Raw genomic sequence first — 13445 nt, 5'->3', positions numbered from 1 at the left:
ACCTGAACTCTTTGGGAAATAACTAAGTATCTGAACGAGGCAAAAGTGACCTTGCATATAATCTTCCACAACAACTAGCTAGTTTCCTGTTTTCTCTGTTGCCCACAGTCCCACCCCTCCCTTCAAGTTTAGTATCTCAGGTAGTACTTAAGGGTCAAGTCCCATCTGAAAAGAATCTGGAGCCATCAGCCAATAATTCCCCCACCACGAGGGACTTCCTTATGTGGTAAATACCTCCTAAGGCATTTCAGAAGGCAATGAGATCATTTTTTTTTTAGCCAGTTGAGATCTGTATCTTTAATAAACATCTAGAGAATACTGGTAGCATAGATTGCCATATTCCATGCTGTCCCAGAGACCTATATGACAAATTTTAAGAACTTGAAGTGTAACCTATCATCTCAAATAGGTGCTCAGACTTATGCTAGTGGTAAGCCTGGCTAGTAACCACTTCTCCTTCCCTGCTTCTCAGGGGAAGAGAAGACTGTGGCCTCTGTGAGGGGCGGATGTGAAATTAGTACAACTAATAACTTCCCAACATGGGGGCAATGAGATCATCTTATTGGTGGCTTGGGAACAAATTTGGAGGTATTAAAAAGGCTATATAGATTGTTCCTGGGAATAAGGACTCCCTCCATTTAAGAAGTACCTATCAGAAGAGCTAGTCAGGATATCATCTGCTTACTCTACAGAGATTTTACAATTTTCATAAAGCCTGATAAATAAATGAAAGATAAACATCTTTCAAATGGAAGATAAATAGCTAAATATTATTTCTTGAACAATTCTCTTATGCCATAATTTAGCCTGCATGGAAAGTCCCACCTTTCCATCAGCCCTAATTCTTCAAATCCTGAATAATAGTGATGGTAAAGATACTGTGTCTTCTGAGGATTGAAAAGCACTCATAAGGTACTTAATCACATAGCTTAATTTATTTGTGTTATTAACTTGTATCCTTGCCTCTTTTAATTTTTTTTCTAATTCCTGTATGCTTCTCATCTCTTTCCGTGTACACTGAGCAAGGTATTTAACTAAATTGTAAATCTTGGGGCAAATAACTGTGTCTTCTATTTCTTCAATAAATCGTGGCAATGTCATGGTCTATCCACAGAAGGCCTTTCATCTCTCTAAACTGCCAGAATATTTTCCATCTGCTTTCCTGACTCCCCTTTGAATGTTTTCTTCCTGAAACTTCTGCAAGATCAGCCTTTTATTTTGTCTAAGAAGATTTATTTTCCAGACTTCTCTTTTACCAAACTCTCTCTTCAAATAAAACCTTCCAAGGCATCCTGATAGGTAATACAAACAGGCTGTGAGAGGGGTGGAATTGTGAGCCTGTGCCGAAGCAATCCAAACACTCCCTTCAGACAGGCTCCTTAGACAGTGTGGAGCGATGGGGAAAAGCACTGACTTTGTAGCCACTTTCTCCTGAGTCTGAACCGTGGCGCTGCCATTCTTCTCTCTGAGTCTGAGTTTCTTCATCTGCCAAACTGAGATCATATCACCTGCCTCAGAGGATTGTAAAGAGTGAAAGAAACAATATATGCGTAAAGGCCAGGTACACAGTAGATACTTTACTGAAGGTGTCAGAGTACAGAGTCAGGCAGCTCTGGGACTGAATATTGGCAGCATCACCTACCAGCTGTGGAACCGTAGGCACATCCCTTAGCCTCTCTATGCCTTGCTTTCGTCCTCTGATGAATGGACATAATGAAACACAGCCTTCATACAGGGTTGTAAGACTAAATGAGTAAACACATGTAAAGTATTTTTTTATTATGTTAGTCACCATACAGTACATCATTAGTTTTTGATGTAGTGTTCCATGATTCATTGTTTTCATATAACACCCAGTGCTCCATGCAATATGTGCCCTCCTTAATACCCATCACCAGGCTAACCCATCACCACACACCCCTCCCCTCTGAAACCCTCAGTTTGTTTCTCAGAGTCCATAGTCTCTCATGGTTCATCTACCATGAGAAAATACATGTAAAGTATATGCCATGCAGTAAGCACTTCGTAAGTGTGTGTTTGCTGTTATTTTTAACTACGTTAACAATTGTCAGTCTTCTTCCACCCTTGAAAGTCTCTGTGTCAGGAATGCAACCAGGATAATCCTAATAACAGAGAGAGCATTGTAAAACGCAGTATAGGTCTATAGACACATTGATTACACAGCCTGACCTTTCCAGAGCATTTCCATTTTGACATGGTCTAGTTCCTTGCCAGATTATAGAACACACCCTTTGTCCTAATTTAAGCAAGGTGAGCTCCTTAGGAATGGGAGCCTTGTCTCCCTTGTCATCACTGTGCCTCCAGTGTCTGGAAGTACCAAGAAGGGCACTAGATGCATAGAAGACAAGATAATCTTTGGTATATTTATTGAGCAAATAAATTTGGAAAGGTAGGAATGTGGGGGGTATTTCTTGCTTGTGTTCAGGTGTGCATACTACTATCCCCTAGTGGTTCTACTACCTTTCATAACATGAACCCTACTGTGATCTCTATTACAAGTATCCCCTGCACTCCCGTGGTCCTCAGTTTCTCCTCACGAATCAGGTCATCAATCCCATCCATTGATCTCATGTTTTGCTACAATTCTAACATACCTCTAGTTACATTAGGTTACTATTTTCAACTATTTCCTCTCTACTTTAGTAAATAAGGGGCAATATAAATAACAAAATTTACTGATAGTGCAAATAGGAAACAGAAATTCTCGGGATTTTTGGCAATATTTTAACTTGTTTTCCCTACAGAGCCATGTAGTCCTTGATGACTGGATTTTGCAGTCAGTACGTTTGGGTATTAGAATATCAAAGATAGTGAGGAGGGACCTTTGGCACTTGTTGAGTTTCCTGTACTTAGTTCTGGCAAATGCTGGTCTATTATGGCTGAGACAGGCTACAGTCTGATTATATAGTGACTTCTTTTTTGCTGGAACCTACCTTTAATATGGAGAAGAAAGGCCAGAAAAAGCTATAGTACCCTTGCATCACACACATTCCCTACCAGCCACCCTCTTTTAGCTATAATCCTACAAAATAATTTAGATCCAAACTAAAATTATTTTCCTCTAGGTTTCCCAGGGGCTCTCACACTAAGTAATTTTTTTCCGTGATCCAACATCAAGATGTTCAGAATGTTAATATGGTATTTATCACATTGTAAGATATAACTGGTTATATATGGATTTATCTTCCCTTTTAGTTTATAAAGTCCAGTGTGTATCACATTATCTATCTCTAGGACTTAAATAATGGGGAAAGAAGTGAACTTGGATGCTTCTAATACTTTCACATTTTAATCTAAATTACCTTCATTAGTTGGGCTTCTCAGGCTTGAATTCTGTAATATGCCAATGAGCCCATCTATTGGGATTTACAGGGAGCTTAAATAGTTAACTTAGATCTCTGACTGTAGGTCTTTGGAGAGAAGCAGCTGCTATGCTAGGCCCAGCCTGGTTCTGCTTTCTTCCATCTGTTACATGGAGAGGCAAGCTACTATAAACCCAGACTGGGTCTGGGCCCTGTTTGAAAAGGCATCTCATGGCAGACAGCTAGGGCTCCATTTTAAAGATGACATGAATTGCATACGTTAGAATGAAAGTAATACCTCTCAAGGTTATAGTGACTGTGTTTCCAAAAGTTAGGACACACTCTTGGAGCAGTGGACGTAGAGACAGTAGATGCAAATATAGCAAACTAGTGTATAGATCTGGCTCTGGAGCCACACGTGGATTCAAATCTAGAAGTGTGAATTTGAACAAGGTACACCAGTCTGTTTCCTCAACTGTAAAATGGTAGATAATGATCCCTGTTGTGAGAGTAAATGAAGCGATATGTGTTAAATCCTTAGTATTAACACACAGAAAGCACTCAATAAATGATAGGTAAATCTTTAGAAATGTGTTCAGCTGCAGGTAAGGGAAAGCCTGATTTTCAGAGACTTTTATGATTTGTATAGGTTTCACTTCCCTCATGTTACAAGAAACACATAGACAGCTCCTCGTGGTCTTCCAATGCTCAGCAGTTCCAGAGCCAACATCTCCATTGTTCTCTGGGGTTTTGTTTTTTAAGATTTTATTTATTTATTTGAGAGAAAGAGAGCGTGAGGGAGAGAGAGAGTGCACAAGCCAGGGGGAAAAGCCGAGAGAGAGAGAAGCTGAGCAGGGAGTCTGACGTGGGGCTCGATACCAGGACCCTGGGATCATGACCTGAGCAGAAGGCAGATGCTTAACCAACTGAGCCACCCAGGCATCCTCTCTGGACTTTTTTACTCATGGTTGTTCAGTGGCTCCATGTGTTGCATCCTTTCATTAGGGAAAACAATTGTCTTCTCAGGATCCCATAACTGCCTTTCTGTCTCATTGACCAAAACTGTGTCCTGTAGATACCCCTAGCTGCAAGAGAGTAGGAAAAAAGCGTGCATTTAGCTTTTATATCTCCTATAATGGAAACTGAGGGGGTTCAGAAGGGGGTGTCAAATGCGCATGAATGGTTTCTACCATGGAAAATGATAGTACCTCGTAGTGGCAATGGTAGTGGAATGGTAGGAGAATTACCCAGTGGTCACAAAATATTGAAAGGAGAAGCAGTAATCTTTCCCATTTTTCAAACGGGGAACTTGAGGTCCAGTGTGGTTAGAACCCTCACCCACAGTCGTGACCCATTACACTCAGCTCTCAACTCAGGTCTTATAGCTCATTGGCCTTAGAGCTGAGCCTTCCCCAGAATGTATTCTTTAGAGAGCTAGTCTCACAAATTGTTCTATGAAAAAAAAAAAAGTATTTGGTCAAACAAGTTTGAAAGCACTCTGACTATTCCTTTAAAATAGTGTGACTGTGTTTAGGGATAAACACTGAGAAGTTTTGCAGTGTAGAAACCAATCATTCATTCGTTCATTCTTTTCAATCATTCCACACACTTGTTGAACACAGGACTATTTTTTTCAGGTAACTCTCTTAACTTTCTGGAGCATTAATACTACAAAGGGGAATCATGATGGAAAATATCATCATAGCCAAAGAGAAGATGTGTTTCTGGGCCACTGGAGAGTTATTCCTATCGTCAGTGAGAGGGCGACAGAAGGAGCCAATTCCCACCTCTGGTCATGGAGACAGAGTCACTTTTGTTCTCTGAGCACCTCAGGGAAAAATAGAGCCAGTGCTAAGAGATCTAGCAGTTTTCTGGGAAGTGAAATATGCTCACCCTAGAGCCCCAAAAAGAAAAGTGCCCAGAGCCACTCATTCAATTCACTGAAATAGCAAAGGGAGATTTTTATTTATTTTTTTTTTTAAAGATTTTATTTATTTATTTGAGAGAGAGAGAATTGAGACAGAGGGCACGAGAGGGAAGAGGGTCAGAGGGAGAAGCAGACCCCCTGCTGAGCAGGGAGCCCAATGCGGGACTTGATCCCGGGACTCCAGGATCATGACCTGAGCCGAAGGCAGTCGCTTAACCAACTGAGCCACCCAGGCGCCCGGGAGATTTTTATTTAAACAGGAGTGAGTCACTATAGATTTTTTTTATATAGAAACATACTATTTATGCCATCAATGTATAGAGGTCCCTGTGATTAACATTTTGGTTCTAGACACTAATTTTCCCACACGACATGGTGCAGCATCAAATCATTGCCAAGCAGATAATGCCATGCTTCCGTGGAAGGACTTCACTTCAGCTGCAAGTTGACAAATGAGCACAAAACCCCTTCTGACCTAAATAAAGCATTGAATGTGATGAGTCTAAAGTTCTGGTTCTACAAGATTCAGAATTTCCAGGGTCGTGGGGCTGAGGTTCTCAGATGCAGTGGGCATTTCATAGCTACATTAATGACAGAGGCTGTAGTTCCAGACCATACATTTTCTCAGAAGGTAAAAGCCTCGCTGGGGATTCTCCTCAGCGGCAGAAACATTCTCCCTGCCTCCACCTTAATTTTAGAAACTCTCATTTGCCGCTTTTGTTTTAATTAACTAATTTACTTTGCTTTCATTGACATTGTCATGAGAGCCCATTCAGACTATCCGCTAAAGCAACCGCTAGCCCTTTCACGTCCATCACCCAAATTATAATTTGCCTGGAAAATTGGTTCTCTTGTGTGAATGCCAATATAACCCAAAGATGCTCAGAGCTTTGATGAGTTCCATCTGCTTAGATTTCATTAAGGAGTTATTAGTCCATATGAAGGGACATTCGTGTTATCTCTTCCTCCTTAGAATCCCCTGCCTCTTCCTTCTATCTTTCCAGGTTGTTTTTCTCTTCCAGGGCCCAGCTTCCCCACTGAAACCCTATCAGATTAAACTGTCTCACAGATTTTCCCTCATCTGGACTCTCAGAACATTTAGCACACATTCCTCACACCTTCTTCATTTATTACTGATACAAACAGAACTGAACATTGTCAGGCACTGTGGTAGGCCCTAGGGGCCCGGGATGGGGTTGTTTGGTGTAGCTACCTGATGCTGTCTTAGCAGAAGTTCTCTGTCTTCCTCAGCACCTAGCCCCGTGCCTGACACACAACAGTGCTCAGTGACAGAGTCTGATTCGGGTGGGCCGCAGCTCTTAGGGCTCATACTGCCGTTACAGGGAGCAGAACTACTCACTTTGTGGACTTGATTGCCCAGATTTTATCTGATAATACTTGGTTCGAAAAATATAAGAAAAAATCTTTTTTGCTACAAGCACACTTTTTGTTTTTCATCAAGCTTCCTTGGAGGCCTGCTGTGTGCCAAGTAGATTCTGGGGACACAGAGAGTAAGAAACAGTCTTTGAGGAGTTCTCAGTCTTCCGTAACAGAACTGGAAACAGGTTAGGTTCAATAAAGTGATAGAGTGCTGTGATAGGAGTCTACGGGGGAGCAGAAGAGCCCAGAGGCAGAAGCAGCAAATTCTACACGTGGAGAATTAGAAACACCACCCAAAGGATCCAGTTCCAACAATAGATACTATTTAAATACTTTATGCCTACTTAGCCATCCTCAGGGCTTCCCCAGCGAGGATAGGTTAGAGCCAGACTTCTTTCCCCTTCCGTGGCAGGAAAGGCCCCTGGTGGTATGAGCCTTACCCCAGCCAGCCTGGCATCTAGTCCCTCCCTCCTTGACTTTCCATTCGTACTCATTCACTTTTCTTGCTTTCAGGCTTCTATCAGTGCAGCTAATGTGTTATAAAATACACCTGCCCCACTACCCTCAACTCTCACTTGGCTAAATCACACTCAGCTTTGATACCCCTTCTACCTGCAAACCTGTCCTGACCCTCTGAGACCACATTAGGTCCCACTCTTTATGATCCAAACGAGCCATATGCTTCTCCCTCCAGCACATTCATCACCCTGTGTTGCAATTCCATGTTTAACTGTAAGACTCCCTTACACACATGATATGCATGAGTGTGAGCAGACACACACACTATCGTGTGAACTTACTAAGCACAAGGTCCATGTCTTTCATTTTCTGGTTCATTGGAACCCAGCCCAGTGCCAGGCACATGGTTAGCACTCAAAAATGTTGGTTGAATAAATGGATAGATGGGTGGATATACGAATAAAGACGCGTGAATGACACTGGCATTTGACAGTGAACACAAAGAAGGGTGGAGGATAGTGAGTAATTATATTCATTGAGCACTTGGTGATGGGCCCGGTGCTGTTCGAAATCCTTATACGGATTAACTCTTTTAAGCCTCAAAACAATCCTCATTTTCCTGATAAGGCAACTGAGGTAAGCAGAGGGTAATTTACTTGCTCAAATCCATGAAGAGAGCCAGTAGAAGAGGCAGGCTTCCAATAAAGATGGGCTGGCTTCAGGGCACATGCAGATAACCATCCAACAATGGTCCCCAGCCCAGCATTTCATATTTTGTAGCCTGAACTGAGAAAAACTGAGATGAATGGGTGCAAAATGTGACTTGCCCCCAGGAGTTTCCCTGCAAACTGCTCCTGGATCTTTATGGCACTGTACTTTCTTGCCACAGTCATTCCTTCAGCTGAGCCTGATCTGACTTGTGTTTTAGCTCAGAAGCCTCTGAGGTAAAATTTGAACTTGAAAAGGCTGCCCGGTATCTTTTCTATTTAGCGGTGATTTTGGGCTATCTATATAGATTTTGTTTGTGTGGGAAAAAATCTGACTGACTTGTTTTTCTATTTATAGTATTTATTATACTTATTAATATGACCATTTTATTATAATTAGGAATTATGAGGGTTTACATAATTTCCGACATAACTCTTTTTGTGTTTTGTGGTGTGCCTAATCTCTGATAAAAATCTCATGAAATAGGCAGGGAATCCTAGTGTTTCCCACCTTGACCCAGTCCAGTGTAATTCCAACCAGTGTTTTTAGAGTAATCACTGTACCCACAGTACATGGCTGAATTCTAGGAATATAAAGACAAATAAGACACAAACCCTGCCCTTGGGAGCAGCTCACAGAGTAGTGGGGGAGACCAAACCATATACAAATCATTAACTTTTGTAGTGTATGAAGTGATAAAGGAGACAATGCAGAGGGAAGTCAGGCTAAAAAGGACACTTTGTCCAATCTGGAGGTTTCAGGAAGGCTTCCTGGAAAGCCGACAGCTGCACTGCATTCTTTCCCATTCCTTGGGAAAGAATGAAAGATGACATGAGCCAGGTAAAAACCATGGGGTACACAGTGTGGGGGAACAATATGAACAAGAGCCCACCAACCCAGTGTGGGCAGGGAATTGCAGTGTGTCAAATGTGTGTGGGCAGGAGGCAGGGAATGGACTGCAGAGGCTTAGCCTGAGCAGGGGGGCTGCCAACTGCCGGCCTTCCAGCTCCCACAACTTCCATTCAATAACCTCTTCGGTTTATCATCAAATTCCTCATACTCATGGCCACTTCCTAACACCAATGTGATGCCTCCCTAGCTATCCCCCACCAAAACTTATGTGTCCTCACCTTCCTCTCTGCTAGAAAACACACAAATTCGTTTGTGCTTTCCCAATAATGATCCTTAGTGACCTGCTTCATCCTCTAGGTGGTAAACACTTCTCGAACAACTACTTGATTACACAGACTGTGCTAAGTACTTTTATATGTATTATCTCACTGGATCGTCACACAGTATTTTATAATAGAAAGTATCGTGCCCTCCACAGATAAGAAAAAGAAAATAACTGAGACAGGTAGAGGTTAAGCAAGCTTTATTTTGTGCATATTTTATAAGTAGTAAATTTGGGATTCAAACCCAGGTCTGTATGTTTTTATAGCCCTTTTTTTATTTTAATATTGCCTTTCTGATGGATTTATTTTCTCAACCATGTATATATATTCCATCTTGTTTTTAATAAATAAAGTGACTGTGAATGTATTTCTACCAAATAAAATATTAGTACTTTTATTCTAATTTTTACTCCTAGAGAAATGACCCTAAAGGTGACTTTTTTTTTTTTGGCATATAGGCAAATCAGTCAGGGTGACATCACGGAACAAGATAGGCTGTCAGTGTCAATCCTGTTATAACTTGGCAGAAGTACTGTGGTGTAGGAAGTGAGCCAGTCAACAAAGATATAGATTCCAGTCCTGGCTCTGCCACACACAAGCTGGGACTTGAGACCAAGCCCTTAATTCTCAGAACCTCTGGACAATGAGGATGATACTATGCATCCCACTGTGTATTATGCTCACAGGATCATTGTGAGCATCATACAGAGTATGTCCCACAGGTCAGGTTCATGAGATGTGAGTTTCCTTTTTCCTAATCATGGGGTCATCTCCCTTCCCGTCCTCCCAATATAAAGCTCTGGTGACCTAATATGAGGTTCCATGACATCAGTCTTCAGGAAATTTACTGAAATGGAAATATTTGACTTTGGAAACCTGGCCTGAATTACTAGTAAATCATGGCTACATCCTGGGGGCCGATGGCCCTCTAAATTTCCTTTATATTCTTAGGTAGAAGTTTATGGAGTTTCTGTGACCGTGCTTTATCAGAAGTCAGGCTTCCCTCAGAGTGTAAAAGCGATTTGTAAGTGTTAGCCACTTTTCTCATTCCCCTTGTGGTTTTGGCAGTGCATTTATATTTCTTTGTGAAAAAACTATTTTGATTTTTAACTTGGCCCAGATGGGTCCATTTTACTTAATGTTTAGAAACTAAGTGATGAATCACTGTGGTCAATTTTATACATCACATGATATGAAGCTCTCTTTGGGAAGGCAAGTGCATGCTCACATTGTTCATTTACATTTAGCCAAAAAAAGAAAAAAGAAAAGAGAAAAGAAAAGAAAAGAAAGAGAAAGAAAGAAAGAGTCACAACATCCCTCCTGTGTACAAGCTTGCTGCCTGGCCTTGTTATCAGGCTTCGTGATTGCATACTCTGGATGGGAGAAGCTGCCAGAGAATATGACTCTCCTTCTGCTGAGTTAAAATGGCATGGCCAAAATACAAACTAATAGCACCATTTTCTCTAATTCATGTGGCTTTTTTAGTTAGAGAAAAAAAAAGGAGAGAGAGAGAGAGATCATACTTGGTAAACAAACAGATCTGTCACTGACCTTGCTTGTTCTTCTAAAGCGAATGGTAATTAAAAACAAAGTGTGGCAACCCTAATGAAGCTCCCAGAGAAGGTCAAGATCATTACAATCAGCATCTGCTAAGCAAGTCCCAGTCATGTGTGAGACACTATACTACGTGTATTACACATGAGTATCTTCTAGAATAAAGCTCCCCAACTCCCGAGTTTCTGATGCAACAGGTCTGGGGTGGGGCCAGAGAGTTTGCATTTCTAACAGGCTCCCAGGTAATAATGATTCATATTGATGAATGTCTGGTGACATAGGGATCACATGCTGAGAACCACAGACTTACATATTCTCAGCTAACAACAACCATGTGAATTAGATATTATTTATTTTATTTTTTTAAAAGATTTTATTTATTTGAGAGAGAGAAGAGAGACAGCACGTATAAGTTGGGGGAGAGGCAGAGATAGAGGGACAAGCAGACTCCATGCTGAGCACAGAACTTGACGCAGGGCTCTATCCATGACCCTGAGATCAGGACCTGAGCCAAAACCAAGAGTTGGATGCTCAACTGACTGAGCCACCCAGGTGCCCCATGAATTAGATATTATTATTGTTCTCTGTTTTTTTTTTGTTTTTTTTTAAAGATTTTATTTATTTATTTGAGACAGAGAGAATGAGAGGGAGGAGGGTCAGAGGGAGAAGCAGACTCCCTGCTGAGCAGGGAGCCCGATGCGGGACTCGATCCCGGGACTCCAAGATCATGACCTGAGCCAAAGGCAGTTGCTTAACCAACTGAGCCACCCAGGCGCCCCTTGTTCTCTGTTTTAAAGGCGAGAAAACTTAAGTGCAGAGAGGTTTAGTGATTTGTCCAAGATGGCACAGCTCATAAAGGATGCAGGTGGGATTCAAACCCAAGACTAAACACCATGTTTTTTCCCACAATAACATGACTGACAAGCTTTCAACAGGATATATTAAGTGGATAATTGTTCCTCCTTCCTGTTTGCCCCATGTTAGGACTTTTGCTCTGTAGACTCAAACTCTAGGGCATCGCCTGCCCACTAGGCATAAGGTGGTATGCCAGAGGTATTGCCAGAGGCTTGCTATTGGTTGGGCTATTAAGCATACCTTCCACATTCCATACATAAATTCCACAGCAGTCTCAGAGAGGACTCTAGAATGTCCTCCCACTTTCTCCCTATGTGACTGAAGGGCATACACTTTTACCTCACAAGAGCCAGTGTCCAATCAGGAGATCAGCTGCCATTCCCCCATACTCAGGTCCAAACCAACAATGGCATCAATGCAAAATGGGAGGGCGTGCTTAACTAATGGAGGAGTGGGAAAGGCCTTGGGATGCAAATTGGCTAGAATTTCAGTGTATGGTCACCGTATAATATTGCCATAAAAAGAAAAGCAAAACCAAACCAGCAAAGACACTCTTCAATTTTAGATGGCATGGGCAGAACAAGGGAGGTAATGGAGTAGTATAATATCAACAAGGACGTCCTCTGTGGTAGGCAGAGTAATGACCCTCAAACATGGTAACAGTCCACTCCCTGGAACCTGTGAATATGTCACCCTCCATGGCAAAAGGGACTTTGTGGATGCGATTATGTTAAGGATCTTGAGAAGAGATTATCCTGCATTATTCAGGTGGAACCAAGGTGGTCACAAGAATTGTTGCAAGAGGAAGGCAGGGGTACTGGAGTCAGAGAGAGATTTGAAGATGTTACTCTGTAAGCTAGATGATTCTATTCTGACCATAACACTCCCGAAAAGATATCTTGGCTCAGGAAGAGAGAGAGGAGTTATTGTTCTTCTCCACACAAAATTCTGGTGAGTTTCCATGACATTCTACGAGGTTTTACCATGGTCATATGTATCACACGCACACACACATTCTACCAGAAATCCCTGAGGGCAAGAACATTTTCTTATTTATCCCTAGGTTGGCTCTGGGTAGGAATTCAGTAAATATTTATTGTGGTGATACAGGAGGTAAAAAGGAGATCAAGCCCTACTGATCCCTCCTACTTGGGCTCCTCAAAGGATAAAAGATTCCCACTGTTCTCCATCATCAATCGCAACTATCCTCTATGATATGTCTGTTCATTTCACTCTGGATCCCACCAGTGTCTTGGTCAGAAACTGAAGACAGCAGGGCCCACTTGACCCATTGGTGGGAGTTAGACACTTCCAAGAGTGTGTTCTGACTCAGGCAGACACATTATAACATTGAGGGGAAAAAGGCACGGTAGGAACATCAGAGGGAAATAAGAGGGGATTTGAGTTCAGGATGCTTCTCACAGGCACTATCCAGCCATGGGGTACAACCAAGAGTGCAGCCCACAGCTAAAGAATGGACCAGGGCAAAAGTAGACATTTCTACTGATCTAATGGCTGCCAGGGCAGCAAAATGAGAACCAAATGTTCCAGCCCAAATGGACCAGCAAGCACTTTTCCCTTTTGTTGTTAACTCATAAAAATGTAAGAAAAAAAATGATCCCAGCATCCACTCATCACAGAAGTCTAACTTTAGGACTTCTTTTAATCTAAAAGATGTTCAAAATGTCTGATGATACTTGAGAAAAACTGAGCAAATTGACTTCAGTAAAGAACTTAACAAAGACACATTAGCAGAATGCTAATGAGCTGAACTGGGGCTAAGCAGATGCAGACTTCCGATGTCTTGCCTGTCTTTTTCACCTTCAAACTCCAAATCCCTATATCAAAGCACATGTTATCTAATTTCCCCTTGGACATTTCCAGAGGCTTTCATTTAATTGTATTCACTGTGCAGACACTGCTTTGCAACTGCATCTCCAGGGAGAACAGTGCCAGACAGAGAGCAAGTCGTGAGCTGAAAGGAGCAGACAGCCTTTAACTCTGGGGCATTTCTAACCATCCTCAGTGGTGCTAGTGAAGAACCGGGCTCAGTGTGTCAACTGT

General features: G+C 41.9%; 1 protein-coding gene across 1 annotated transcript in view; it reads left to right on the top strand.

The window, feature by feature from the left end:
- The window catches only part of GRM5 (glutamate metabotropic receptor 5), a 576450-nt gene that overhangs the window by 519015 nt on the left and 43990 nt on the right, over positions 1–13445 (top strand). The window lies entirely within an intron of this gene.

Source organism: Neomonachus schauinslandi, chromosome 11 (assembly GCF_002201575.2).
Source record: "Neomonachus schauinslandi chromosome 11, ASM220157v2, whole genome shotgun sequence".
Classification (NCBI taxonomy): domain Eukaryota; kingdom Metazoa; phylum Chordata; class Mammalia; order Carnivora; family Phocidae; genus Neomonachus; species Neomonachus schauinslandi.
This window is presented reverse-complemented; position numbering and strand designations above follow the sequence as displayed.